At 51.6% G+C, this 27,751-nt stretch overlaps 1 long non-coding RNA gene across 1 annotated transcript; it reads left to right on the top strand.

Annotated features, from left to right (window-relative positions):
- Nucleotides 1-159: 159 nt before the first annotated feature.
- On the top strand, nucleotides 160-27,751 carry LOC142301864 (uncharacterized). The gene is made up of 8 exons (XR_012752901.1): nucleotides 160-340; nucleotides 26,289-26,390; nucleotides 26,484-26,554; nucleotides 26,634-26,702; nucleotides 26,838-26,909; nucleotides 27,024-27,092; nucleotides 27,199-27,346; nucleotides 27,434-27,751. It is a non-coding gene; the product is annotated as an uncharacterized LOC142301864 (long non-coding RNA).

Below are 27,751 nucleotides of genomic sequence, written 5' to 3'. Positions count from 1 at the left end.
ACAGTGTCACCCGGCGGCATTATAGTACAGGAGACACGGCCGCGCACAGTTGTAATGACGTCATATCAGGGCATTACTGCCCTCACTGGTGTATGGGGCCCAGAAGCAAGGAGGGAGAACCGGCCGCTCACCGAAAGCTGCCCTCCCGCTGCTGCTCTGCACTAAACTATGTGATCGGTGCAGGGGAGGAAGCTGCCGGGAGATGAACGGAGGCTGTTGGAGCGGCAGCAGGTGAAAGGTCCTGAAATTACTTACATCAGGTCCTGCAGCTGATGCATCCTCTATGCAGCTCCCAGCGTCTCATCTCCTGGTCTGCACTGATCAGGAACGGCAACATGAGGTAATGTGTGTTTGTAAGTAAATGTGCTTGTAATGCTGTGTTTATATGTGCAGTATTTAACGGTTGTGTTTAATAGGTGCATGTATTAGAGCTGTGTATGTAGGTGCATGCAGTAGGGCAATGTGTTTGTATATGTGCATGTAAGCTGTGTGTGTCTATATTTGAATGAAGCAGAGCCGTGTGGGCATGGAGCGGAGCCATGTGGGCATGGAGCGGAGCCGTGTGGGCATGGAGCGGAGCCGTGTGGGCATGGAGCGGAGCCGTGTGGGCATGGAGCGGAGCCGTGTGCGCCCGTGGGCATGGAGCGGAGCGGTGTGCGCCCGTGGGCATGGAGCGGAGCGGTGTGCGCCTGTGGGCATGGAGCGGAGCGGTGTGCGCCTGTGGGCATGGAGCGGAGCGGTGTGCGCCTGTGGGCATGGAGCGGAGCCGTGTGCGCCTGTGGACATGGAGCGGAGCCGTGTGCACCTGTGGGCATGGAGCGGAGCCGTGTGCGCCTGTGGGCATGGAGCGGGGCCGTGTGCGCCTGTGGGCATGGAGCGGGGCCGTGTGCGCCTGTGGGCATGGAGCGGGGCCGTGTGCGCCTGTGGGCATGGAGCGGGGCCGTGTGCGCCTGTGGGCATGGAGCGGGGCCGTGTGCGCCTGTGGGCATGGAGCGGAGCCGTGTGCGCCTGTGGGCATGGAGCGAAGCCGTGTGCGCCTGTGGGCATGGAGCGGAGCCGTGTGCGCCTGTGGGCATGGAGCGGAGCCGTGTGCGCCTGTGGGCATGGAGCGGAGCCATGTGCGCCTGTGGGCATGGAGCGGAGCCGTGTGGGCATGGAGCGGAGCCGTGTGCGCCTGTGGGCATGGAGCGGAGCCGTGTGCGCCTGTGGGCATGGAGCGGAGCCGTGTGCGCCTGTGGGCATGGAGCGGGGCCGTGTGCGCCTGTGGGCATGGAGCGGAGCCGTGTGGGCATGGAGCGGAGCGGTGTGCGCCCGTGGGCATGGAGCGGAGCGGTGTGCGCCCGTGGGCATGGAGCGGAGCGGTGTGCGCCTGTGGGCATGGAGCGGAGCCGTGTGGGCATGGAGCGGAGCGGTGTGCGCCCGTGGGCATGGAGCGGAGCGGTGTGCGCCTGTGGGCATGGAGCGGAGCGGTGTGCGCCTGTGGGCATGGAGTGGAGCCGTGTGCGCCTGTGGACATGGAGCGGAGCCGTGTGCGCCTGTGGGCATGGAGCGGGGCCGTGTGCGCCTGTGGGCATGGAGCGGGGCCGTGTGCGCCTGTGGGCATGGAGCGGGGCCGTGTGCGCCTGTGGGCATGGAGCGGGGCCGTGTGCGCCTGTGGGCATGGAGCGGGGCCGTGTGCGCCTGTGGGCATGGAGCGGAGCCGTGTGCGCCTGTGGGAATGGAGCGGGGCCGTGTGCGCCTGTGGGCATGGAGCGGAGCCGTGTGCGCCTGTGGGCATGGAGCGGAGCCGTGTGCGCCTGTGGGCATGGAGCGGAGCCGTGTGCGCCTGTGGGCATTGAGCGGAGCCGTGTGCGCCTGTGGGCATTGAGCGGAGCCATGTGCGCCTGTGGGCATGGAGCGGAGCCGTGTGGGCATGGAGCGGAGCCGTGTGCGCCTGTGGGCATGGAGCGGAGCCATGTGCGCCTGTGGGCATGGAGCGGAGCCATGTGCGCCTGTGGGCATGGAGCAGAGCCGTGTGCGCCTGTGGGCATGGAGCGGAGCCGTGTGCGCCTGTGGGCATGGAGCGGGGCCGTGTGCGCCTGTGGGCATGGAGCGGAGCCGTGTGGGCATAGAGCGGAGCCGTGTGCGCCTGTGGGCATGGAGCGGAGCCGTGTGCGCCTGTGGGCATGGAGCGGAGTCGTGTGCGCCTGTGGGCATGGAGCGGAGCCGTGTGCGCCTGTGGGCATGGAGCGGAGCCGTGTGCGCCTGTGGGCATGGAGCAGGGCCGTGTGCGCCTGTGGGCATGGAGCGGAGCCGTGTGCGCCTGTGGGCATGGAGCGGAGCTGTGTGCGCCCGTGGGCATGGAGCGGAGCCGTGTGCGCCCGTGGGCATGGAGCGGAGCGCTGTGGGCATGGAGCGGAGCGGTGTGCGCCTGTGGGCATGGAGCGGAGCGGTGTGCGTCTGTCTGTCTCTCGGCTCATACACAGCACCATACTGTATATACAGGAGCACACTACTGTCTGCATTATGTCTATGTGTATACACTATATGCAGCCCCCAACCTCTATATTATACACAGTGGGTACGGAAAGTATTCAGACCCCTTTACATTTTTCACTCAGGTTCATTGCAGCCATTTGGTAAATTCAAAAAAATTATTTTTTTTCTCCTTGTTGTACACTCTGCCCCCAACCCCCATCTGGACAGAAGAAAACAGAAATTTAGAAAGTTTTGCAAATTTATTAAACAAGTATACTTTCCGTCCGTACCCACTGTATATGCAGCCAGCAGACTCTAGATTTATATCTATATATATAATTGCCTTATTCTGTCTGTCTGTCTGTCTTGCTCCAAAATTGTGTCCTTACGGTGACAAACAGCGGATTGGCCGCTCGCCTCGGCTCCGCCCCCCCGCACGGATTGGCCGTTTGCCTCGCCTCGGCTCCGCCCCCCACACTGATTGGCCTCGCCCCGGCACCCTGCACGCATTAGCAACTCGGCTACGCCCCGCCCCCCTCACGCATTGCACGCTCGTTCTGGCCCCGCCCCCTGCACGCATTCCCCGAAACGACATGGAGACCCGACTCCCAGGTGAGTGCTGTACCCCCGGGAGCCCACATCAGCGTACGCCACCAACCCAGCCGACACATACCCTCGCATTGCTGGGGTTGACGGCGTACGCTGGTGTGGGCTCCCGTGCGAGCGGGGGGCGGGGTACGCTGGTAACCATGTAATATTGTCTAGCATGGTTACCAGCGTACACCGGCTCCCAGGTGAGCGCATCAAGGTCCTGCAGCGGCGGAACACACACACGCACACACATAGGAACACACACACACATCAGATCACACTCACTCTCACACACACCTCACACACACATCAGATCGCATCCACACACTCACAACATCCCGTGATATCGCTTGCTTCTCGGCGGCGATCCTGTGCGTGCAGTGATCTTCCAGGACCTGCCGGAGGATCACATGGCCAGAAGCATGTGGTATCTCCGGATGTTGTGAGTGTGTGAGCGCGTATGTGCGATATCGTCAGTGTGTGTGTGCGTGTATGCGATCGGGTGTGTGCGTGTATGCGATCGGGTGTGTGTGTGTCGGTAGAAAGCAGAGGAGCACGGCGTGCAGCACAGCTGCTGGGACCTCCCACCGGAGGGCACAGGCAGAAGTGGGGTGTGAGTGTATGCGATCAGATGTGTGCGTGTATACTTTCTGATGTGTGACTGTGGAGCACGATGGGGGGTGCACAGCATGGGGGATGGAGCACGATGGGGGGTGCACAGCATGGGGGATGGAGCACGATGGGGGGTGCGCAGCATGGGGGATGGAGCACGATGGGGAGTGCGCAGCAAGGGGGATGGAACACGATGGGGGGTGCGCAGCATGGGGGATGGAGCACGATGGGGGGTGCGCAGCATGGGGGATGGAGCACGATGAGGAGTGCACAGCATATGGGATGGAGCACGATGGGGAATGCGCAGCATGGGGGATGGAGCACGATGGGGAATGCGCAGCATGGGGGATGGAGCACGATGGGGAGTGCGCAGCATGGGGGATGGAGCACGATGGGGAATGCGCAGCATGGGGGATGGAGCAGCATGGGGGATGGAGCACGATGGGGAGTGCGCAGCATGGGGGATGGAGCACTTTTGGGAGTGCGCAGCATGGGGGATGGAGCACGTTTGGGAGTGCGCAGCATGGGGGATGGAGCACGATGGGGAATGCGCAGCATGGGGGATGGAGCACGATGAGGAGTGCGCAGCATGGGGGATGGAGCACGATGAGGAGTGCGCAGCATGGGGGATGGAGCACGATGAGGAGTGTGCAGCATGGAAGATGGAGCACAATGGGGAGTGCGCAGCATGGGGATGGAGCACATTTGGGAGTGCGCAGCATGGGTGATGGAGCACGATGGGGAATGCGCAGCATGGGGGATGGAGCACGATGGGGAATGCGCAGCATGGGGGATGGAGCACGATGAGGAGTGCGCAGCATGGGGGATGGAGCACAATGGGGAGTGCGCAGCATGGGGGATGGAGCACAATGGGGAGTGTGCAGAATGGGGGATGGAGCACGATGGGGGGTGCGCAGCATGGGGGATGGAGCATGATGGGGGGTGCGCAGCATGTGGTATGGAGCACGATGGGGGGTGCGCAGCATGGGGGATGGAGCATGATGGGGGGTGCGCAGCATGGGGGATGGAGCATGATGGGGGGTGCGCAGCATGTGGGATGGAGCACGATGGGGGGTGCGCAGCATGGGGGATGGAGCACGATGGGGGGGTGCGCAGCATGGGGGATGGAGCACGATGGGGGGTGCGCAGCATGGGGGGATGGAGCACGATGGGGGGTGCGCAGCATGGGGGGATGGAGCACGATGGGGGGTGCGCAGCATGGGGGGATGGAGCACGATGGGGGGTGCGCAGCATGGGGATGGCGCATGATGGGGGATGCACACCTCCCCCCAAAACACACACACACACACACACACACACCGACCGCCACACACGCACTGCACAACACACCACACACACACTGGGAACCACAAACACCGCCCTACACAGACACCCACACACACAGACAACGCCGCACACACACAACACCCAACACACAAACACCGCGGCACACACAAATATACGCACATACCGCGCAACACACACACATTGCACAAAACAGACCTCCCACCAAAACACACACACACACACCTCACACCCACACAAACCGCGCAACACCCACACACAACGCTACAGACACACAGCGCTCCACAAACAACGCAACACACAAACAACACCGCTCTCACCCCCCGCCACACCCAGACAACACCCAGAACATGTACAGCGCCCTACACAAAAACTTGGTAACTACACACAACAACATCTATATATATAATATATATATAACAAAAATCATGCATTAACTACACAATACGTAAATTCTAGAATACCCGATGCGTAGAGTGTATATATATATATGTGTATATATATATATATATACATACATACATACATACATACATACATACATACAGACTCTATATTATATATACACACAGCCAGCAGCCTGCATCCTCAATTTATATATATATATATATATATATATATATATATACACACACTAGCTGTAGTACACGGGCGTTGCCCGGGATAGTAACTGTCTCTCCCCCAGTCTGTCTGTCTGTGTGTCGCTGTCTGTCTGTCTCTCTGTCTGTGTCTTTCTTTGTCTGTCTGTATTTCTATCAGTCTGTCTCTTTCCAGGCTTGTCTCTTTCCAGGCTTGTCTCTTTCCAGGCTTGTCTCTTTCCAGGCTTGTCTCTTTCCAGGCTTGTCTCTTTCCAGGCTTGTCTCTTTCCCCGGCTGTCTCTCTATCAGTTTCCTCACCGACATCTTATTATCTCACACATAAGCTTCTTATACTAACAGTTTATTTTGTTCCTATAGCAACCACTGACAGTTGCTATTAATAGCCTGTCGCTCCCACCTCCATTCAGTTTAATGGAGGCAGGATTTTGGAGAGTAACTGTAAAGCGCGGGGTTACATTTTCCCGTCAAAACATAGTCTATGACACTCCCTGAGTCACATGAGGTGTCCGTGCAAAATTTTGTGATTGTAAATGCGACGGTGCAAATTCCTTTAGTGGACATACACACACACATACATACACTGAGTTTTATATATTAGATATACACACATATGGCTGATGATTCCGTCTGGAGCTTGTCATTTTGATAACCCAAAAACATGGTGCATGCAGTTTTTTTCAGGCTGTCAAAATGACGACTGTGCTGCATAGCTGAGCCGAACAATGGTTAATATTTGGTTTGTGAGGACGGTTTGCAGAAGTGGAGTTTTTCCAAGAATGGCGGTGGTACTATGGAAGGTTTGAGGGGTGGAGGCGGAGCTGGGGTGGAGCCTGGGCAGAGTCTCAAGGGGCCTGAAAATTTTGCCAGTATGGGGCCCTGAAAATCCTGGTCCTGCGTCATGCAGCGTGCGCTGCCTCCTCACCGAAGAGGAGCGTCAAACAAGTCTGTAGGCCACACAGAAGGCAAGAGAAGTGTCCTCAATCATCAAAAGTAAAAGCCCCCCAGTATGTGTGCATGTCTGTGTGTACAGGATTGTGTCTATTTATGTATGTGTATGTTTATATGTTTGTGATTATCTTCAAATATGTATCTGCTTAATGTGAATAAATCTGTGTACATGTGTGTATGTCGTGTGGGTGTACGTGTCTGTACTGTATGTTTGCATGTCCGTGTTTGTGGGGTTCTATGTATGTGTGTATGATGTGTGTATGTAAGGGTACATGACCATGATCAGGGTTCAGTGTTTTGGATGTAGAGTGGTTTTGCTGCATCCAATACGCTGTGTTGTACAATACAAGCACAGTGGATGGATTTCTAAAAATTCCATGCCCACTGCGCATGTACTGCCCGTCCCACAGCAAAAGCTGACCTGTGGCGTGGATCCCCGAGCTGCAGCATGTCACTTTATTGCTACGGAGACGCGAGTGTTTTCCTCAGAGAAAACGACCGCAGCGGCCTTAACCCTGACTGTGGGCACAGGCAGCTACAGTCCCTTCGGAGAGTACTCGCGGCCCTACAGGAGAGGACACGCTGCCTCCAGGATGCAGCATGTCTGGACCGTGGCCACATACCGTTATAGTGTTGTGGTGTATGTGTAAAACATTTGTATCTTATATCTTTAAGGGTGAGTGCCCACCATCAGGCTTCCTCACGGTCTGGACGCAGTGTACTTTCTCTAGCGGAGACGTGCTGTCCGTGCACACGATCAGGGTCACTGACAGTGGATTTTTGCTGTATTTTCCCGCTCAGAGCTCTAGCATCTCTTAGAATAAATTCACAAACTGCAGCTCAGAAACTTGCACCACAGGTCAATTTATGGAGAGTCTAAAGAAGCCCAGGGGGCCGGAGATTTCTGTAAATCCATTCACTGTGCGTGTGCTGTACAATGCAGCATTTTGGACTCAGTGAAAACACTTTGCGTCCAAGACGCTGCCGACACTGATCGTGGACACGGGCCCTAAGGGCTTATTCACATGTGTTAGAGAATTTAATTTGTCTTTCTGTGTTTATGAAAAGACAAGTAAATTAACCCATTCCTGCACTGTGACGTAACTATCACCTTAATTCCTCCTTCACATGTCCATGTTTCTGGTACGTGTTATATCCGTTTTTTTTTTTACCGCATATATTCATTATATCCTATGGTGCTACTCGCATGTCTGTGTATTTTACATATAGTGATGTCTGTTTTTTTTCCTGCAGCACAGATGACTATGGTCAATAGAAGTCTATGGGTCGTGAAAAATACGCACAGCACACAGATGGCATCAGTGTGTAGTCCGTGTGCCATCAGTTTGCTGTGCGTGTTTAACATTCAAAATATAGAAGCAACAAGTAGTTAGCTGGGTTATGGTACTGTAACTATGTAGTAAGCATGGTTTTGCTCCCATATCTATATAGTAAGCTCAGTTATGGTACCATATTTAAGTAGTAAGCTTTGTTCTAGTGCTATGTGTATGCAGTAAGCTTGTTCTGTTCCCGTATGTATGTAGGAGGCTTGGTTCTGTTGCTGTTTCTATGTAGAAGACTGAGTAAGTACGATTGTGTTCCTGTATTGGTACACTAAGCTCGGTTCTGCTCCCATATCTCTGTAGTATGCTCGGGTCTGCTCCCATATCTCTGTAGTAATCTTGGTTCTGCTCCCATATCTCTGTAGTAAGCTCGGTTCTGCTCCCATATCTCTGTAGTAAGCGCTGCTCTGCTCCCATATCTCTGTAGTAAGCTCAGTTTTGCTCTCATATCTCTGTAGTAAGCTTGGTTCTGCTCCCATATCTCTGTAGTAAGCTCGGTCCTGTTCCCCTATCTCTGTAGTAAGCTTGGTTCTGCTCCCATATCTCTGTAGTAAGCTTGGTTCTGCTCCCATATCTCTGTAGTAAGCTCGGTTCTGCTCACATATCTCTGTAGTAAGCTCGGTTCTGCTCCCATATCTCTGTAGTAAGCTCGGTTCTGTTCCCATATCTCTGTAGTAGTATGCTCGGTTCTGCTCCCATATCTTTGTAGTAAGCTTGGTTCTGCTCACATATCTCTGTAGTAAGCTTGGTTCTTCTCCCATATCGCGGCAGTATGCTCGGTTCTGCTCCCCTATCTCTGTAGTAATCTTGGTTCTGCTCCCATATCTCAGCTCTGCTCCAATAAGCTCGCTTCAGTTCCCGTATCTACTGTATGTAGTCATCTTGGTTCTTTTGCAGTATCTATGTACGCAGTAAGCGCGGTTCTGTGTATATATATATATATATATATATATATATATATATATATATATATATATAATGCACCAGCCTGTTCATAAAGCCTGTTACCACTGCTGCTTTAAAGCAGCGTCCAGAGATGAACAGTCCATTGGCAGGCTGCCGCAACTTGAGGGCCACTGCTTTGTGGTTGCCCCCCAGGCTAAATTGTGCCAGCCAGCCCCTGATAAGATTGCATACACACACTCAAACACACACACGCACACTCATACATACACTCATAAGATCGCACACACACTCCACACATCCGGTGATACCACTTGCTTCCAGCCAGCAGGGGACTCTCTGCTCTCTTGTCACTATGCTGCGTTCCACCGCTGGGTCCTCCTTGTGTTCTGACGCGGGCGGAGGGGCCGCGCTCGCTACGCTCGGGTCCGGGGCTGCTGCTGCTCGGGGACTCGAGCAGCATTCCTCGCCCACGAGTGAAAAGGAGGTGGTTTGTTTTGGGAGATAGTTTGTGACGCCACCCACGGGTCGTGGTGATAATGGGCACCACCGCTGCTGGTGACGGGGATCCCGGGAGCGATGGCAGGGAGCAGCTAGGATGTTGGTTCCCCCTCCGTGGGTAGGGGTTGGTGATCCCGGGGCCCGGTGGTGGAACGGGGAGGCTGGATGGCTGGGGTGCAGGGTTGCAGGGGCAGTGTTGCGCGGTGCCGGATGGCACTGTGGGACTCCCTCAGGCACAAATTCAGAGTCTCTGGTAAACCAAACGGCTGGATGGACGGGTCCCGCAGCCGGCTGCAGTGTCTTTGCTCTCCCCAGACAGGTTGATGGTGGCTGTCTTTCCCTTCACCTGTGTAGAATGTGTTGACTCCGATGGTTTCCCAATGGTAGTCCGCTCCCCGGCGTATATGTACCAAAGGAGCCCGTTTTGCCCGCAGGTGCTGGCCCTTGGATCTCTAGCCTATGGTGGTGGCTTTTTATCCTCACTGTGTGGACTGTTGCCTTCTGTCGGGTCTTGGGTGTTAGGAAACCCCTGAGGTTCCGGTCACTCTCGGATTTGACTGTTGTCGGCGGCTCCCAGCCTAGTCGGGGTCCGATGGCCCTGCCTTTGTGCTTAGCTTCACTCCGCTCCCCGGTTCGGTACCGGCGGGCCACCGCCCGACCCCGGTCCTACGGTTCCGCAGAGGTCCACTAACTCCTGCAGACGGCCACCACCGTCTGCCGACCTTGCTGACAGTGCCTGGGCTCCTACCCAGACACTAGCAGTTTCTCCACTCCAACCTCAACTCCTCACTCCACTTCCACTCAACTCCAAAACTGAACTACAACTCACTGCTTTTTCCCGCCTTTAGGCCTGTGAACTCCTTGGTGGGTGGGGCCAACTGCCTGGCTCCGCCCCACCTGGTGTGGACATCAGACCCTGGAGGGAGGCACCAAGGATTTTGTTTGACTGATGTAGACTATCCAGGGGAGGGTGTGTGTGTGATGTTATGTCTGTGACTACCTGGCTAGTCCAGGGCGTCACAGTTCCACCTGCAGGTCCTGGCACTCCACTGCACAGTGTCCCAGGTACTTGTGCAATTGATAACGCTGGATGTGGTGAGTGTGGGTGTGTGATCTGATGTGTAATTGTGTGTGTGTGCGATCTTGTGCGTTTCCCCGAAGGTCCTTGATGCGTTCCACTGCTCCTGGTCGTCATCTGGTGAGTATGATCACAGGGTCTTCTGTCTTCTTTCTTCTCTCTTTTGGGGAGGTGTCTAGTTTTCTAAAATGAAGTGTCCTGCAGTATTCTTTAACTTTTTTAGCTGTATTGACATTTTATTATTGACCCGTGACTAGGTCTTATTTTTAGGGTAGGGCTTATATTTAAGCCTTGCTGAAAACTCCTGTTAGGCCTTATTTTCGGGGTAGGTCTTATTTTTGGGGAAACACCATAGCATCTTTGTCACAGCCGTATGATATGCATATACAATGCATTTTTTTCTCAGCAAGTATTATTCTACAATCATTTACACAACCATTTACAGTGTTCTATGCTACGGGATGGTAATATAACTGTAAAATGTGAACAGCATAAAGATGGTCCGTGTGCTGTCTTTTTTTTTTTTCTTGTACCCATAGAGTTGCATTGGCAAGTCTCAGCCATTTTACATGGCCATAAGTAGCATAAGATTGCATAAGATGCAATCAGTGTATTTATATGATGTGAGTGAACCCTTAGTTGTTGGAATTTGGTTGTTGCATTGGGGTGCATCCCTTTTATAAGAAAACATGTAGGATGGAGGGATATGTTACATAGATACATACAGGATGTGGTGGCCCTTTGATGGCAGAGTGGTTTCCCATTCAGGGATGGCAGAAGGACAGAGGTGTACATTGTTGTCAACTGAACTTCACTCACATGGAGGCAACGAGCTTGATAGTTTCAGCTGTCTCACAGGAAGCTGTAAGCAGGTGTAAGTCACCCTTGTCAATCTCTTACCAAATAGGTTTAGTTGGAATTCCCCTCTTTGGTAATTATGTATATTTTCCACACTGTTGGTATTATTTTTTGTTGGCCATAGGTAGACCGTGTACCAGGGTGTGCTCCCCAGCATACAGCAAAACAGTGAACAAGGAAAATATCCAAACATAAAATTTGCCAAAGGAACTCTTTACTAAAAAACTTGAATAAAATGCTTTTCCAATAACGAAAGAAAGATTCCAAATAGATTACCATAAACCCAGTCAATACAGACCAGGACCATTGTGCTGCACAACTCAGTAGGCCCAGATGTAGTCACTACGTTACTATTATTTGCCTATTAGTATACCCGCCTAGTGTGGTGGCTGAGAAGTTTTAAGTTGATCTAGTATAAAGAAGTAATCAGATGGATGTCAAAGATGGCCTATTGGTGGTGCAACACAGAAGTTCACAAACTTAACAAAACCTCTAAATCTCCTTTTCCTTCCACCCTGTAGGTAATTCACTTAAGAAATGTTCGATAAAATGTTGTGTATACTTTCCTAAAGCGGTAGTCCGGTTCAGACACTAATAGCTCAAAAAGGTCTGTTGGGCACTGATTGGGTACCTATATCTGCTGCACTAAGTTTGGTGCCAAGTTAACTGCTTTTGCATTCACGCTCTCTCCATGATCACTGTGGTGAGGTCTGAGCTCAGGACTTACTGACCTGGTTCTGTTTGCTGTAATAATGCCAAATTATGTCCATCCAACTGCGTGGTTGAGAGGAAAGCAGCGATTCAGATACTGATGCATGGTACCACAGCTGAACTGCAGGAGGGCAATCCAGATGCATCACTGATACCAGTTCCTGGGACTTTTGTCTCCACTCCTTGCTTTAAACATTGCTTCTCCCTTGCTGGAGTAACTGATCGGGACATTGTCTTCTGTTAACTGGAGTGGTTTTCGTCTCACCAGGTCACACGGCTCCCATGGATGGCGTTGCATGAAGATTCACACGTCCTCTGCCTAGCAGCTCTCACTCTTCTCTCCCAAGATGGCTGTCCACACACTTCCACTTCGGTGCCACCACCCCCAACACTGGATCCTTCAGATGCTGTCAAAATGCAGACTGAATCATCAGAACACAGTCCATTTGTCATGACACAATTTTCTGTCAACAAAGGATCCATTATTTAGCTTCTCCTATCCATACGTTCCAAACAAGAATCTATAGCCAATGGTCAGTACTGCAAGCAAAAATCTCCTAAGTGTCCATGCAGAGGTGTAGCGCACCCTGATTGATAGTACAGAGGAACCTCAGCAGACAACTATGCTGTTACTGAAGATAAATCTCTACACAAAGACCAACACTTATATTACCGCCATATTGTGACATATAAGTCCAGCAGAATATACAAGTGACTACAGAATAGTTATAGTGACTTACAGCTGACATTCTTTTAGATGGAGTTTCTCACTTTCCCGTCTTTTCCATCTAGCCCAGACTGACATAACTTTTTCCAGCCATGACTTGTCTACAGAGATTACAACAAAGACACACATTTCACTTCTCACATTTCCAGCATCTTCCCTATCTCCTCCCAAGCTGAACAAGCTCCTCATCCTACTGACACACAAAAACGGAGCCCCTGCTTCCCTATGTGCCCCTATTACCGCACATTACCGCAACCTATTACGGCCGTCTCTTTCCCGGGCCGTCTCTTTCCCGGGCCGTCTCTTTCCCGGGCCGTCTCTTTCCCGGGCCGTCTCTTTCCCGGGCCGTCTCTTTCCCGGGCCGTCTCTTTGCCGGGCCGCCTCTTTGCCCGGCCGCCTCTTTGCCCGGCCGCCTCTTTGCCCGGCCGCCTCTTTGCCCGGCCGCCTCTTTGCCCGGCCGCCTCTTTTCCCGGTCGTCTCTTTCCCAGTCTGTCTCTTTCCCAGTCTGTCTCTTTCCCAGTCTGTCTCTTTCCCAGTCTGTCTGTCTGTCTTTTTCTGTCTCTCTCTATCCGTCTATTCTATCTTATACTAACATTTAATTTTGTTCCTATAGCAACCACTGACAGTTGCTATTTATAGCTTATAGTTCCCAACTCCATTCAGTTTAATGGCTGTAGGATTTTGTAGCGTAACTGGAAAGCACGGGGTTAAATTTTCCTGCCCAAACATAGTCTATGACGTTCCCTGAGTCACATGGGGTGTCTGTGCAAAATTTCGTGATTTTTACATGCGACGGTGCGGATTCCTTTAGCGGACATATACACATACACACATACACACATACACACATACATTGAGCTTTATATATTAGATGATGGGCCTACAGCTCCCTTATGCATGTATGCTATGCACCTCAATTTGGGATGTATTCCATCTGTCTAGATTTTGGCGGTTGGTGACTGTTCACATTAAGTCATCAGGCCTTGTCCACAGGCTATTTACGTCATGCAGCATTTGCTTGGACCTGTCCCGCCCACAGCCATGACTCAGTCATGGGTACGGGATTGAAATAGACCAGGTGAGTGCTGCTAAGAGCAGTTCTACTATTCATATGTGAGGTCGTATGGCACATTTTATAAAAATATTTTAGTGTAGGACTGCCTCAAATGAGATTTGCCGTGATGTGGCGAGGCAGCTCAAGAAATTGCAATTTTTTGCCAAAAATCTCAAAATTTTTATAATAAGTACAGTTTGGAATTTTTAGTGCTGAAGTGCACATTTAGTGCTGGCTTTTTGTTTTTTCTCCCTTATACAGAGTATAATGTTCCCATAGCTCCCCTATACACAGAACGATGGGCCCACAGATCCCCTATACACAGTTTGATGTGCCCACAGCTCTCTTATACAGAGTATGATGTCCCTACAGCCACCCTATACACAAAATGATGGGCCCCATGTCCCCTATACATAGTATGATGGGCCCACAGCTCCCTTATATAGAGTATGATGTCCCTACAGCCACCCTATATGTGACGCCCTGGACTAGCCAGTTAGTCACAGATAGACCCCCACACTACACCTGTCCCTCAATAAGGTGTCATCAGCCAACCATTAAAACCTAGTCACCTCCCTCAGTGCTGGATGGACACACCAGGGGGTGGAGCCAGGTGGTTGGCCACGCCCACCGATGAGTTCAGAGGGTCTGAGGCAGGAAAACACAGCACAGTTTAGTCAGAGTCTAGTTGAGTGCTGAGCAGTGGAGAAGGTCAGGCCTGTAGGACAGGCCTGTGACAGTCTGACAGGTGCCGGGGTTGGAGCCCGGGGACCTTTGGCTAGGAGGCAAACGGTGGCCTTAGCCTGCAGGAGCCGGGAAGATGGCTCGGTGGAACCGTGGTGGACCGGGACAGGGTAGTGGCCCGCCCGTACTGCCCCGGGGAACTGACTCGGAAACCAGAGCACACAGGGGGGTACTCAGACCCTGAAACGAGGTCCAGAATCCACTGGACTGGGTTAATTAACTGATTGCGGTCTGGACTATAGGTCCTTTCCCACCCAAGTCCCGACTGAAGACAAGAAGAAGATCATCCCTACCCACGGAGGGGTTAACATCTTGCTGCACTACCATCTCCCGCGGGTGCCCAGTAATCGCAGCGGTGGTGTCCAACTTCACCACAACCCGTGGGTGGCGTCACGAACTCAAGCACGGCTCCGGCCGTGCACCTACCTAACCCCCACCAAAAGTGTCAGCATCCTCCGTTCAGAGCGAAGTGACCCCGGGTCCGGAGGCACTTGAGCCACCCACCAACGAGCCCGGATCCGAGCAGGTCAGTACACATCGACTCTTCTGGCGTCACGAACAGGATACTTACCCATTCACTTACCTAGTGAAGTGCGCCTTGAAGTGAAGTCAGCGGTGATCCGTTGCGATATTCTCAGAGTCCGCTATCTTGCCGCCATCTTTTAGCGTGAAGATTCCCACCAGAGTCGTCTTCCCCGCAGAAAGAGCGTGAAAAACTGAAGCTCCGCCCCCTGGGAACGCGACGTGCAGCAAAGCGAGAGGTCGAAAAGCGAAAAGACCGAGGGGGTCGGTTGAAGATTCAGCGACATGTGACCAAGCTGATAAATGGCAGGGACTCCAGGATCCTGCCACATTTATGGTTCCTGGACCCCGCGAAAGCGCCATGGCCGACCCGTCCCGCAAGCTCGCAGCACCGGAGCCCGCACCTGGAACAGCAGTGTGGGTGGAAGCCCCGACGACGCTGATGTGCCGCCATCTGCAAGCCCAGGTGCGCTTCCTGATGGATGGAGCGGTGGGTGGCCGAGATGGAGGAGATAGCTGCTGCCGTGCGGGTACGTGAAGTGGAGGCAATTTTGGAGGAGCAGGTACGCGACCCAAGCCCCTGTGTCCCTGAGGGACTGGCCGACGCGGCTGAGGGACCCGGTCTGCCCCTGCCCTCTATGTTGCCTCCCTCACTGCCCGTACCGGCTGCCGCTGCTCCCCCGCTCGGTCCGCTGCCCCCGACACCGGCAGCGGAGTCCGTCCAATCCGCCCGCGAGGACCCGCCGATGGAAGCAGCCCGCGGACGGCCAGTCATCCGACCGGCGCCAATACTGCATCCATGGAAGACCCATCTACAGAGGATGCCCGTTCCCGGTGCGGACCCGCCAGTCCCGTAAGTGACCGCGCCCCAAGATATCCAGGCCCCTGCAGTCCGGCCAAGATGGAGGTGGCCATTGTCCGGAAGCCAGCCCAGCAGGTAAAGCTGGCCGCTCCTAGGTTCCAAGCCTCGGCTGAGGTGACGCGGGGTTGCCGCTGGGAGGCAGCTAAGCAGGCCACGACACAGCGGAGCTCCCCAGTGTAGAAGGTGTCGGTCGTAGCCGGCACGGGGTAGCTCCGGCTGGGCCCGACCTCTGCACAAAGGGAACCAGAGCAGGAGGACGCTCCTTATTGGGAGCGGCAGCAGGGCCAGCTGGGCCGGGAGATTGTGGCCCGAGAGAAGCAGAAGGCGGAGGTGCTGGCCCGGACCATCAGAGAAAAAGAAAATCTCTGCAGCGCCACCTACCGGATACGGGGCCCGACCTACAAAGGCCAAGTCCGGCAGTTTGACCCCCGCGTTGGATGGGGGTTTATCTTTGAGCCCAGCCTGGAGGCGGAAGTGTTTGTGTCCCGCAGGGACGTGTACCCGCACTTGCCCGTTGGTCACCTCGAGTGGGACTTGGAGCCCGGAGAGCTGGTGAGCTACACCTGGCATTGCGGGGAGAGGGGATGGTTCGCCCTCAATGTGAAAAGGAGGGTGAGCCGCAGTGCCCGGAGGCACACCCAGTCCCCTCCCCTGCCATACAGTCCTGAGGAGGATGAAGAAGACTGTTGAGTGAGGTAGCGATACCAGGCTACCATACTGCCCGTCCCCGTTGGGACTTTGTTTGATCCCCGTTACTGCCCGTTTAAATGAACATGCCTGAGAACTTGCAGGCCACCCAAAAACTTTTGGGCTTGTAAATAATCCCAGACCACCATTTCAGGTCCTACAGTCCCCGGGGAGGTGAGTTGGAGGAAGGGCCTGCGGTAGAGGAGGCCGAGGTCCCATCACCATGCAGATCGGTGACAACCCTCCGGGTCAGGGGTCCCCTGGACGTGGGGCCTCTGAGAGACTGCTGGGTAAGGAACGTATTACCCGGCCCGTATGGGCAAGACCCGGACCCGAACCCGATTCCTGGACTGGGGAAAAGGGTGGTGACATGTTTTTAGAGGCAGCATCAAGGTTTAGGTTTGCTTGGGTGGGCAAATGAAAGGACCCGGTCCCGTCCCATTCCTGTTTAATAAAAATGTTTTTATATGTTGCAACGTTAAAGCATAGTGCCTCCCGTCTTGGGATGAACCAGAAGTAATCATACTTGTAAATATGTTAGTATAGAGCCGGAAAGATGGCTCGGTGGAACCGTGGTGGACCGGGACAGGGTAGTGGCCCGCCGGTACTGACCCGGGGAACCCACTCGGAAACCGGAGCACACAGGGAGGGTGCTCAGACCCTGAAACGAGGTCCAGAATCCACTGGACTGAGTTAATTAACTGATTGCGGTCTGGATTATAGGTCCTTTCCCACCCAAGTCCCGACTGAAGACAACAGCCCACTGAGGGGGATAGACAGCCACCGCACAGGCAGAGAGATCCCACGGGCCAGCGCCTGCGGGCAAAAGGGCTCTCCTGACCTCCACAAAGCCGGGGAGCGGACTCCCGTCTCTGAAGCGCAGGCAGACCACAGATACACAACACGGTGCAGGAAAAAGGCCAAGACCACCGAACCGGGTGGGGGACCAGACGCAGCCGGCTGCGGGCACCGACCACCATCAACTTGGTTTACCAGAGACGTGTGTGTGGCAATAACCGTGAGTACAACAGTGCCATCCGGCCGCACACCGCCCTGCACCGCCCAGCTATCCCCAACGGGTCCCGGGGCCATCATCCCTGCCCACGGAGGGGTTAACATCTTGCTGCACTACCATCTCCACCGGGTGCCCAGTAATGGCAGCGGTGGTGTCCAACTTCACCACGACCCGTGGGTGGCGTCACAAACTCAAGCACGGCTCCGGCCGTGCACCTACCTAACCCCCACCAAAAGCGCCAGCACCCCCCTTTCAAAGCGAAGTGACCCCGGGTCCGGAGGCACTCGAGCCATCCACCAACGAGCCCGGATCCGAGCAGCTCGGCTGCAGCCGAGCGCGGGGCGGTACATATACACAAAATGATGATGGGCCCCATGTCCCTTATACATAGTATAATTAATAGGCCTACAGCTCCCCTATACACAGAATGATGGACCCACAAATCCCCTATATAAAGTTTGGTGTGCCCACAGCTCCATTATACAGAGTACAATGTCCCTACAGCCACTCTATAAACAGAATGATGGGCCCACATGTCCCCTATACACAGTATGATGGGCCCACAGCTCCGTTACACACATTAAAATGCATCCACAGCTCCGCAGTACATAGTATAATGTCTCAAATGCTCCCCCAAAACATAGTATAATAACCACCACAGTAGAACCCACACTGTATAATAGCCCCTACAGTAGTCCGTACATTTTATGATATCTCCCACAGTAGCCCTTAAACTGTATAATGGCCCCAACAGTAGGCTCAAAACTGTATAATGGCCTTCACATTATCTCCAACACTGTATAATGGCCCCCACACTTTATGAGGACCTCCACAGAGTCCCTACAATGTATGAGAGCCTTCCATCTACACTGTATGAGGGCCCCCAGAGTAAACCTCAAACTGTATAATGGTCTCCACTTTAGCTCCCACACTGTACAATGGCTCCAATATTAACCCCCAAACTGTACTATGACCCCCACAATAGCCTGCAAACTGTATAATGGCCCTTCTATTAGCCCCAAACTATATAATAACCCTGAATTAGCTCCAGTGCTGTATGACCCCCCCCCCCCCCCAAGCTCAGAATGACTCATGCAGTAACTCTCACTCTGTATAATGGCCACCACATTATCCCCCAAGCTAAGTAACATCAACATTTTCCATGGTGTCCTATGGGGGTAACATCACCTCCATTCCTGAATAGCTCTCCAGCACACACGCTCGCATTCAAAATCACCCTTTTCCCCTAGCAGCCCCTAACATGTTCAACCTCTCTAATATGCAGCTCCTTCCTTGTGCAACCTTTGAACATGACGCCTCCAAGCCAAATAGGAACATCCACTTATCTGTGCCCTGAAAACAATGCCTCAGATCTTTCATGCTGAGTCCTATGTATAAAAAGAACATGGCTGCATTATACAGCAGCTCAGTCCTCTAGCAGTTAAATCTCTCCGCGAGCCTCATCTCTCCAGCAGCCACAGCACAACGCAGCTTCCTGGTATTAGCTAGGCGGAGGAGGTCCCACCCCTTCCTGTGACATAACCCCTCACAGGAGCAATGCCATTCTTTACGCTATCCTACTGTTCTGTAGACCGAAGGCTATAGATAGACCGCAAGCCACAGAATGGCAGAGTCAGAGAGTGGAGAGTGGCAGTGCAGGGAGATTGAGTCTCCCTGCTTTAATGCACAGCTTAACGATGTAGGCACTCTGCACTTGCCAATATAGTTAAGAGTAACAGTAGCTCCAATGAACGTGGGGCTCGAGACAACCACCCCCTCACTACTGAGTTAGGGGTTAGGTTTATTGATTACAGGTATGAGTCTATGCAGAGGTGAAACCCAGGTTATTTACTGCCTGGTTTCATAGAATCATAGTTTAGGAGGTGGTTGTGCTTCCCCCACCCCTACCTTATTTTATGCTATGTGTTTTGTGCGAAATGTATTGTATATGTGGCGCCCCTGAGGATTTAGTCGCCACAGGGTATTGCATCTCACTTAAGGTGCAGTACTCATCCCGGGTAAGGAAGAGGTTAACCACTGGTGATTATCACATTACACAACACACAGTTTAGGTGCTTTTCCACTGGAACTGAGCTAGAGGCGGTCGCCATAGCAACGGGACTTTCCCAACCACGAGTGAGTCATCAGGAAGGGGCAGCACAGGGGAAGTGAGAGAACACAGACACATTTACCTCACAACAGTTACAGACTCGGAAGAGTCAAGAACACGGCCACCGAGAGGAGTGCTTAAGAGCTCTCTCGGGACCGGCGGAGGGTGATGTCTCAGAGCTCCCTCCGGACCGGGTGTTGGGAATGCTGCAGCTTACCCTCAGGAGGAGAGAAGAGTAGGAGATACCGGGTGAGCTAATGAGACACAGGAGCAACACGGTAGCTGGAGGTGGAGCTCAATAGCTCCCTCAGTACCAGCGCAGTTCAGAGTGCAGAGCCCTAGGGTGGCATACACTTCATGTTCTGCCATCAGATTCTGCTGGACAGGGGGATTTCACGTCCCTCTAGCCACCACAAGATCCCGGAGCACAGTGGCATATAGAGTCCGGAGTCGTGATCACGGTCAGGCCCAACAAAGGATTCACACTGCCTGCTAAGTGGGACGGAAACTTAAACACAGAACTGTGGTCGCTAAGTAATTTCAAGTCACAAGGATCCACACTAAAGAGCACAGAAAGGAAGGCCTTACACTCCACAACACCGGTGGTGGCCACCATCCGCCCCAGAGGACAACACCCGCAGCGGCGGCTAATCCCTGGCCGCACATCACAGGTGGCATCACGAGACAACTACTCCTAACATCCCCACCAATTTTCCCTTCATCCCTTCGTGGACACCTTGGGGCCACGAAGCTGGGCCAGGCCTCCGGGACATCCACAAGACATCCCTTCATCACCGGCCCAGTGACGATACACATGTTGCAGCTTATAGAGAATGTGCTAGAAATGCTGCTGCTAGATGAGGTAGTTTCTCGATGTAGCAGAGCCAGAACTGTGCACCACCTAGAGGCCGAGAATTTAACGTAGAAATGTGTTATTCCATAATGTGTACTGTATTGTAACTGTATTAATGGTATATATATATATATATATATATATATATATATATATATATATATATATATATATATACTTTAGCCAAGGAGGCTCAGGGTGTAGGCTTTATAGATGTAGCAGTGTCAGACACTTTCTGGTTGTAAAGGAACTTTGAGCAAGGTGGGAGGAATGACAGATGGCCAGTGGGTTGGTTAGTGAGATGGGCCTTGTGGGGTTTCAGTTCTGCATTGGTGTTCCTGGAGTGAGGGTGTGGCCTTGTAAATTGGGTCTTTTGGAGAACCTGGTGGTATCCTCCAAGGGTCCGGAGCCTACAGCTCACCTTGGGACGGACTTAGAAGAGTCCAGGGACTACACGGCAATCAGGGCAGAGAGGACCTTGGACGAGCCAAAAGGAAGTTGAATGACTAGAAGCCATCCGAGGCAGTGAGAGAACCAGGGGTAGCCAAAAAGAGAAGAGGGGGAAGTGGCAGCATGGGCCAAGCAGCTGGAGGACAAGGTTACAACTAGTGGGATAGGTCAGGCAAAGTACCCCAGAAGAAAGCAGCAGCAGGATCATAGAATTGTGGCTATGTCTGTCATAAAAGTGGAGGATCAAATAAACTGTTCTATTTGCTTTGCCAAGAGAACTTCAGTGTCGTATGTCTATATGCTACGTCTACGACCGTGACCGGCTGCAGGGTGGTGGATGTTGCCATAAAGAGAACTGTAGGTGTTGCACACCCTGCCCAAAGTGGTTTACAAGCACCAAGTCCCACTGGCTAAGGAGTAAGGAAGCATCATGGCCCAGCATACACACCTTCCTTCAATAGGATCATAGAATGTTAGAATTGGAAAGAACCTCCATGGCCATCGTGACCAAATCCCTGCTCAATGCAGGATTAAAGGGGGCTTTACACGCTACGACATCGCTAATGCGAACTCGTTGGGGTCACGGAATTGGTGACACACATCCGGCCGCATTAGCGATGCCGTTGCGTGTGACACCGATGAGCGATTTTGCATTGTTGCAAAAACATGCAAAATCGCTCATCGGTGACATGGGGGTCCATTCTCAAAAATCGTTACTGCAGCAGTAACGAGGTTGTTCCTCGTTCCTGCGGCAGCACACATCGCTCCGTGTGACACCGCAGGAACGAGGAAGCTCTCCTTACCTGCCTCCCGGCCGCTATGCGGAAGGAACGAGGTGGGCGGGATGTTACGTCCCGCTCAGCTCCGCCCCTCCGCTGCTATTGAGCGGCCGCTCAGTGACGTCGGTGTGACACCGCACGGACCGCCCCCTTAGAAAGGAAGCGGTTCGCCGGTCACAACGACGTCGCCGGGCAGGTAAGTATGTGTGACGGGCCTGGGCGATGTTGTGCGGCACGGGCAGCGATTTGCCCGTGTCGCGCAACAGATGGGGGCGGGAACCCACACTAGCGATATCGGGACCGATATCGCAGTGTGTAAAGCCCGCTTTACAAAAACATCTCAGACAGATATTTGTCCATCCTCTGGCACTCACCACCTCTCGTGGAAACGTGTTCCACTCATTGATCTCCATCACTGTCACATTTTTTTCTAATATCTAATCTATATCTTCTACCTTTTGGTTATGTTTCAATGTGGATATAAGAATAAAGCGGGCTTTACACACTACGATATCGCTATCAATTGCTAGCGATATCGAGTGTGTAAGCACCTGCCCCCGTCGTGTGTGCGATATCGTGTGATCGCTGCCGCAGCAAACATTATCGCTACGGCAGCGTCACACGCACTTACCTGATCGTCGTCGTCGCTGTGACTGCCGAACAATCCCTCCCTCAAGGAGGAGGGATGTTCGGCATCACAGCAACGTCACCGCGACGTCACTAAGCGGCCGGCCAATCAAAGCGGTGGGGCGCAGATGAGCGGGACGTAACATCCCGCCCACCTCCTTCCTTCCGCATTGCGGCCGGTGGCAGGTAAGCAGACGTTCTTCGCTCCTGCGGTGTCACACACAGCGATGTTTGCTGCCGTCGGCGCGACGAACAACATCGATAATCAACCATTACCGATTTTTGGTTTTGGGGCGACCTCTCCATGGTGAACAATTTTCACCATTTTTGAGGTCGCTTAAGGTCGCTGGTAAGTGTCACACGCTGCGATATCGTTAATGATGCCGGATGTGCGTCACTAACAACGTAACCCTGACGATAAAACATTAACGATATCGTAGCCTGTAAAGCCCCCTTTAGAATGATCCCTCTACACCAGTGATGGCGAACCTATGGCACGCGTGCCAGCCGTGGCACGCAGAGCCCTTTCTGCCGGCACGCGCGCTGTCGCCTCATCCTGCCGCTTTGCACTGCTGGTGCAGTCATGCCGGCAGTTCAAAGTTTTGGAGCGGAGGGACATTTCTCCTTGCTCTGACACTCCTCCTCTCCTAGGCCGCAGGTCTGTAGGAGACAGAGGAGCGTCAGTAAGCGGCGCTGTCGTAATGACGGTCTGTAGGAGACGGAGGAGCATCAGTAAGCGGAGCTGTCGTAATGACGTCTTCTGGCCGCGCGGGAACTGAGGACCCAGCAGTGCGCAGCGGTGAAGCGGGTGCTGGAAGGTGAGTTGTATGTTTTTTTGTTTTTATTTAACTTGTGTGCAACTGTGCCAAGGAGGGGGGGCAGTGCCAGCATGGAGGAAACATGCATGCCAGGATGGAGGAAACAAACATGCCAGGATGGGGGAAACTAACATGCCAGGATGGGGGAAACTAACATGCCAGGATGGGGCAAACGAACATGCCAGGATGGGGCAAACTAACATGCCAGGATGGGGGAAACTAACATGCCAGGATGGGGGAAACATGCATGACAGGATGGGGGAAACAAACATGCCAGGATGGGGGAAACATGCATGACAGGATGGGTAAAACATGCATGACAGGATGGGGAAAACATGCATACCAGGATGGCGGAAACATACATGCCAGGATGGGGGAAACATGCATGTCAGGATGCGGGAAACATGCATGCCAGAATGCGGGAAGCATGCATGCCAGGATGGGGGAAACATGCATGCTAGGATGAGGTAAACATGCATGCCAGGATGGGGGAAACATGCATGACAGGATGGGGGAAACATGCATGACAGGATGGGGAAAACATGCCAGGATCTGGTACATTTACCAGGAAGGGGAACATTTACCAGGATGGGGGAACATGTCGAAATGGGGAAACATATCGGGATGGGGTACATTTACCAGAATGGGGGAACATGTCGGGATGGGGAATATTTACCAGGATGTGGAACATGTCAGGATGGGGAATATTTAGCAGGATGGGGGAACGTGTTGGGATGGGGAACATTTACTAGGAAGGGGAACATGCCAGGAAGGGGGATACAGTTAGGTCCAGAAATATTTGGACAGTGACACAATTTTCGCGAGTTGGGCTCTGCATGCCACCACATTGGATTTGAAATGAAACCTCTACAACAGAATTCAAGTGCAGATTGTAACGTTTAATTTGAAGGTTTGAACAAAAATATCTGATAGAAATTGTAGGAATTGTACACATTTATTTACAAACACTCCACATTTTAGGAGGTCAAAAGTAATTGGACAAATAAACCAAACCCAAACAAAATATTTTTATTTTCAATATTTTGTTGCGAATCCTTTGGAGGCAATCACTGCCTTAAGTCTGGAACCCATGGACATCACCAAACGCTGGGTTTACTCCTTCTTAATGCTTTGCCAGGCCTTTACAGTCGCAGCCTTCAGGTCTTGCTTGTTTGTGGGTCTTTCCGTCTTAAGTCTGGATTTGAGCAAGTGAAATGCATGCTCAATTGGGTTAAGATCTGGTGATTGACTTGGCCATTGCAGAATGTTCCACTTTTTTGCACTCATGAACTCCTGGGTAGCTTTTGGCTGTATGCTTGGGGTCATTGTCCATCTGTACTATGAAGCGCCGTCCGATCAACTTTGCGGCATTTGGCTGAATCTGGGCTGACAGTATATCCCGGTACACTTCAGAATTCATCCGGCTACTCTTGTCTGCTGTTATGTCATCAATAAACACAAGTGACCCAGTGCCATTGAAAGCCATGCATGCCCATGCCATCACGTTGCCTCCACCATGTTTTACAGAGGATGTGGTGTGCCTTGGATCATGTGCCGTTCCCTTTCTTCTCCAAACTTTTTTCTTCCCATCATTCTGGTACAGGTTGATCTTGGTCTCATCTGTCCATAGAATACTTTTCCAGAACTGAGCTGGCTTCATGAGGTGTTTTTCAGCAAATTTAACTCTGGCCTGTCTATTTTTGGAATTGATGAATGGTTTGCATCTAGATGTGAACCCTTTGTATTTACTTTCATGGAGTCTTCTCTTTACTGTTGACTTAGAGACAGATACACCTACTTCACTGAGAGTGTTCTGGACTTCAGTTGATGTTGTGAACGGGTTCTTCTTCCAAAAGAAAGTATGCAGCGATCATCCACCACTGTTGTCATCCGTGGACGCCCAGGCCTTTTTGAGTTCCCAAGCTCACCAGTCAATTCCTTTTTTCTCAGAATGTACCCGACTGTTGATTTTGCTACTCCAATCATGTCTGCTATCTCTCTGATGGATTTTTTCTTTTTTTTCAGCCTCAGGATGTTCTGCTTCACCTCAATTGAGAGTTCCTTAGACCGCATGTTGTCTGGTCACAGCAACAGCTTCCAAATGCAAAACCACACACCTGTAATCAACCCCAGACCTTTTAACTACTTCATTGATTACAGGTTAACGAGGGAGACGCCTTCAGAGTTAATTGCAGCCCTTAGAGTCCCTTGTCCAATTACTTTTGGTCTCCTGAAAAATAGGAGGCTATGCATTACAGAGCTATGATTCCTAAACCCTTTCTCCGATTTGGATGTGAAAACTCTCATATTGCAGCTGGGAGTGTACACTTTCAGCCCATATTATATATATAATTGTATTTCTGAACATGTTTTTGTAAACAGCTAAAATAACAAAACTTGTGTCACTGTCCAAATATTTCTGGACCTAACTGTATTTACCAGGATGGGGGTACATTTACCAGGATGGGGGAACATTTACTAGGAATGGGGTACATTTACCAAGATGAGATACATGCCGGGATGGGGGAACATTTACCAGGATGAGGAATATGCTGGGATGGGGTACATTTACCAGGATGGGGCCATGATGGGGACAAATATACCAGAATGTAATAAATATATATCAGGATGGGGACATGTTTACCAGGAAGTGGTCCAGGAAGGGGGACATAACTACACAATGAAAGGGGAGGGTAGCAACTCCTACGTCTTTATGGGATTTCAAGATGTGCAGACTTTGAAATGTAGATGTGGATTACAGGCTGAAATCTGATTGGATTCCATGCTATCTCTGTCTAATATGCTGCAATTTTTTCCAGAAAGATCAATCAAACTGCTGTGTCTGGAAAGAGCAGTGGGAGAGGCTCCGCTTCAATGTGTGGTAAGCATGTATGAGCGCGATGCCCCCTGCAGAAGAGAAGACTGCAAAGGTAAGATTAAAATCAAATCTTTATATAATAGGATTGGTTGGCACTTCGGTTTAGGGCTACAGGAGGGGCGAATGCTTTGTATGTTCATAAGGGGGCCCCCCATTGATACTGATTTAGTCTGCTTTTGTAGGTCTGACCTATAACAGGTGGGACCTCAGTACTTTTTTAATTCCTAGGACTAATAAGGAAGTCCTTTCATTACAGGCATATATTCTGCTCTCCCCTCTATCGGTGGCCTATCATTTATTGCTGACTGCAGCAGGTTGTTACATAGATGTTCCTCGGATGGTATCTTCTCTTTTGCAGGTATATTTTTTTTTTTTTTTTGTGATTTGAGGGTTTATGCATGACTGATATGTAAATGGGGGTATGATGGAGTCCCCTTTTTTTCACATCTAGGAGCCGTGTTATGAAAATTCTCCAGGAATCAGGCTGGAACTACTCCGACCCTGACATATTGGTGTCAAAGGGTAGATATAATGGCCTTTTGGGGTATGGCCCTCTGCTCCATCATGGCTCTAACAGGGATATTTTGATTGTACATTACAGATTCTCTCTTCATTTAAATTGGAGAATATAATACATCCGTTGGACCCCTGATCACTAAGGAACAATCAGGTTCTTTTTGCATCTTTTATCTTTTATTACCATCCACATTATAGTGATCCTATGTCATATGTGGTTTTCAAGAATTTTACGCATGTTGATACACGAAATGGGGGTATGATGTAGACTCCTTTATTTTACATTCAGGAACCCTGTGGTGAGAATTCTCCAGGAATTAGGCTGGAACAACCACTACCTTGACTCATTTGATGCAATAGGGTAGATATAATTGCCTCTATTTAAATAAATTTTTTTTTTTTTTTTCTTTTTGGGGGGGGATGGCCCCCTACTCCATCATGACTCTAATGGTGATATTTTGATTATACATCGCAGGTTCTCTATTCACGTGAATTGGAGACCAATACACATCCGTTGGGCCATGGTTCATTGAGGAGGAATCAGGTTCTTTCTATGTGTTTATTGCCATCCTTGTCGTAGTGACTCTGTGCAATCTGCATGTTGCCCTAAGGGACTTTTTCCTCTTCACTCTTTTTGTTTTGTTTTGTAGTAAGTCCAAAGACATAACCCCTCTTATAAGTCCATTTATCCTGATGGAACAATAGGGGATCTTGTGGAAAAAAAAGGATACAGTAATACCTGTCGCACCTATCCTGGTCAGAAGACTTATTGAGTCACTGGCTTTAACCATTTTCTAAGTAAGTCATCTTTGCTGCACACATTGGTTCAAGGAAGCATATTTAATCCTGAATTTGATTAGTGACACATGTCTGTCTTTCTTACAGGTGTCTTCTATCTTGTACCCCTGATGAACCCCCTTTCATTGCGTTAGAAGGGGGGGAAACGCGTCGGGAGGAGCTGCAGGAGCCTGCGTGGCAGACCCTGTCGCTCCCTTCTAACAAATATCAAGTTTTCAGATTGAATATCTATTCAGTGAAAAAACCTACATTTAACGCTATTGTGTATTACATGTAGTTTTGTCTTTAACACACTCTGCACCTGGATGTTGGTGGTGGACACAAGCCAGTTGGAAATAGGGATAGTGAGGGCTAGCCATCTGGAGCGGGGGGGGGGTCCTAAACATTATGACACCCTCCGCTGGT

This window comes from Anomaloglossus baeobatrachus, chromosome 4 (genome assembly GCF_048569485.1).
Source record: "Anomaloglossus baeobatrachus isolate aAnoBae1 chromosome 4, aAnoBae1.hap1, whole genome shotgun sequence".
Lineage (NCBI taxonomy): Eukaryota > Metazoa > Chordata > Amphibia > Anura > Aromobatidae > Anomaloglossus > Anomaloglossus baeobatrachus.
Note: the sequence above shows the minus strand (reverse complement) of the source record. Positions and strands in the feature narration are given on the sequence as shown.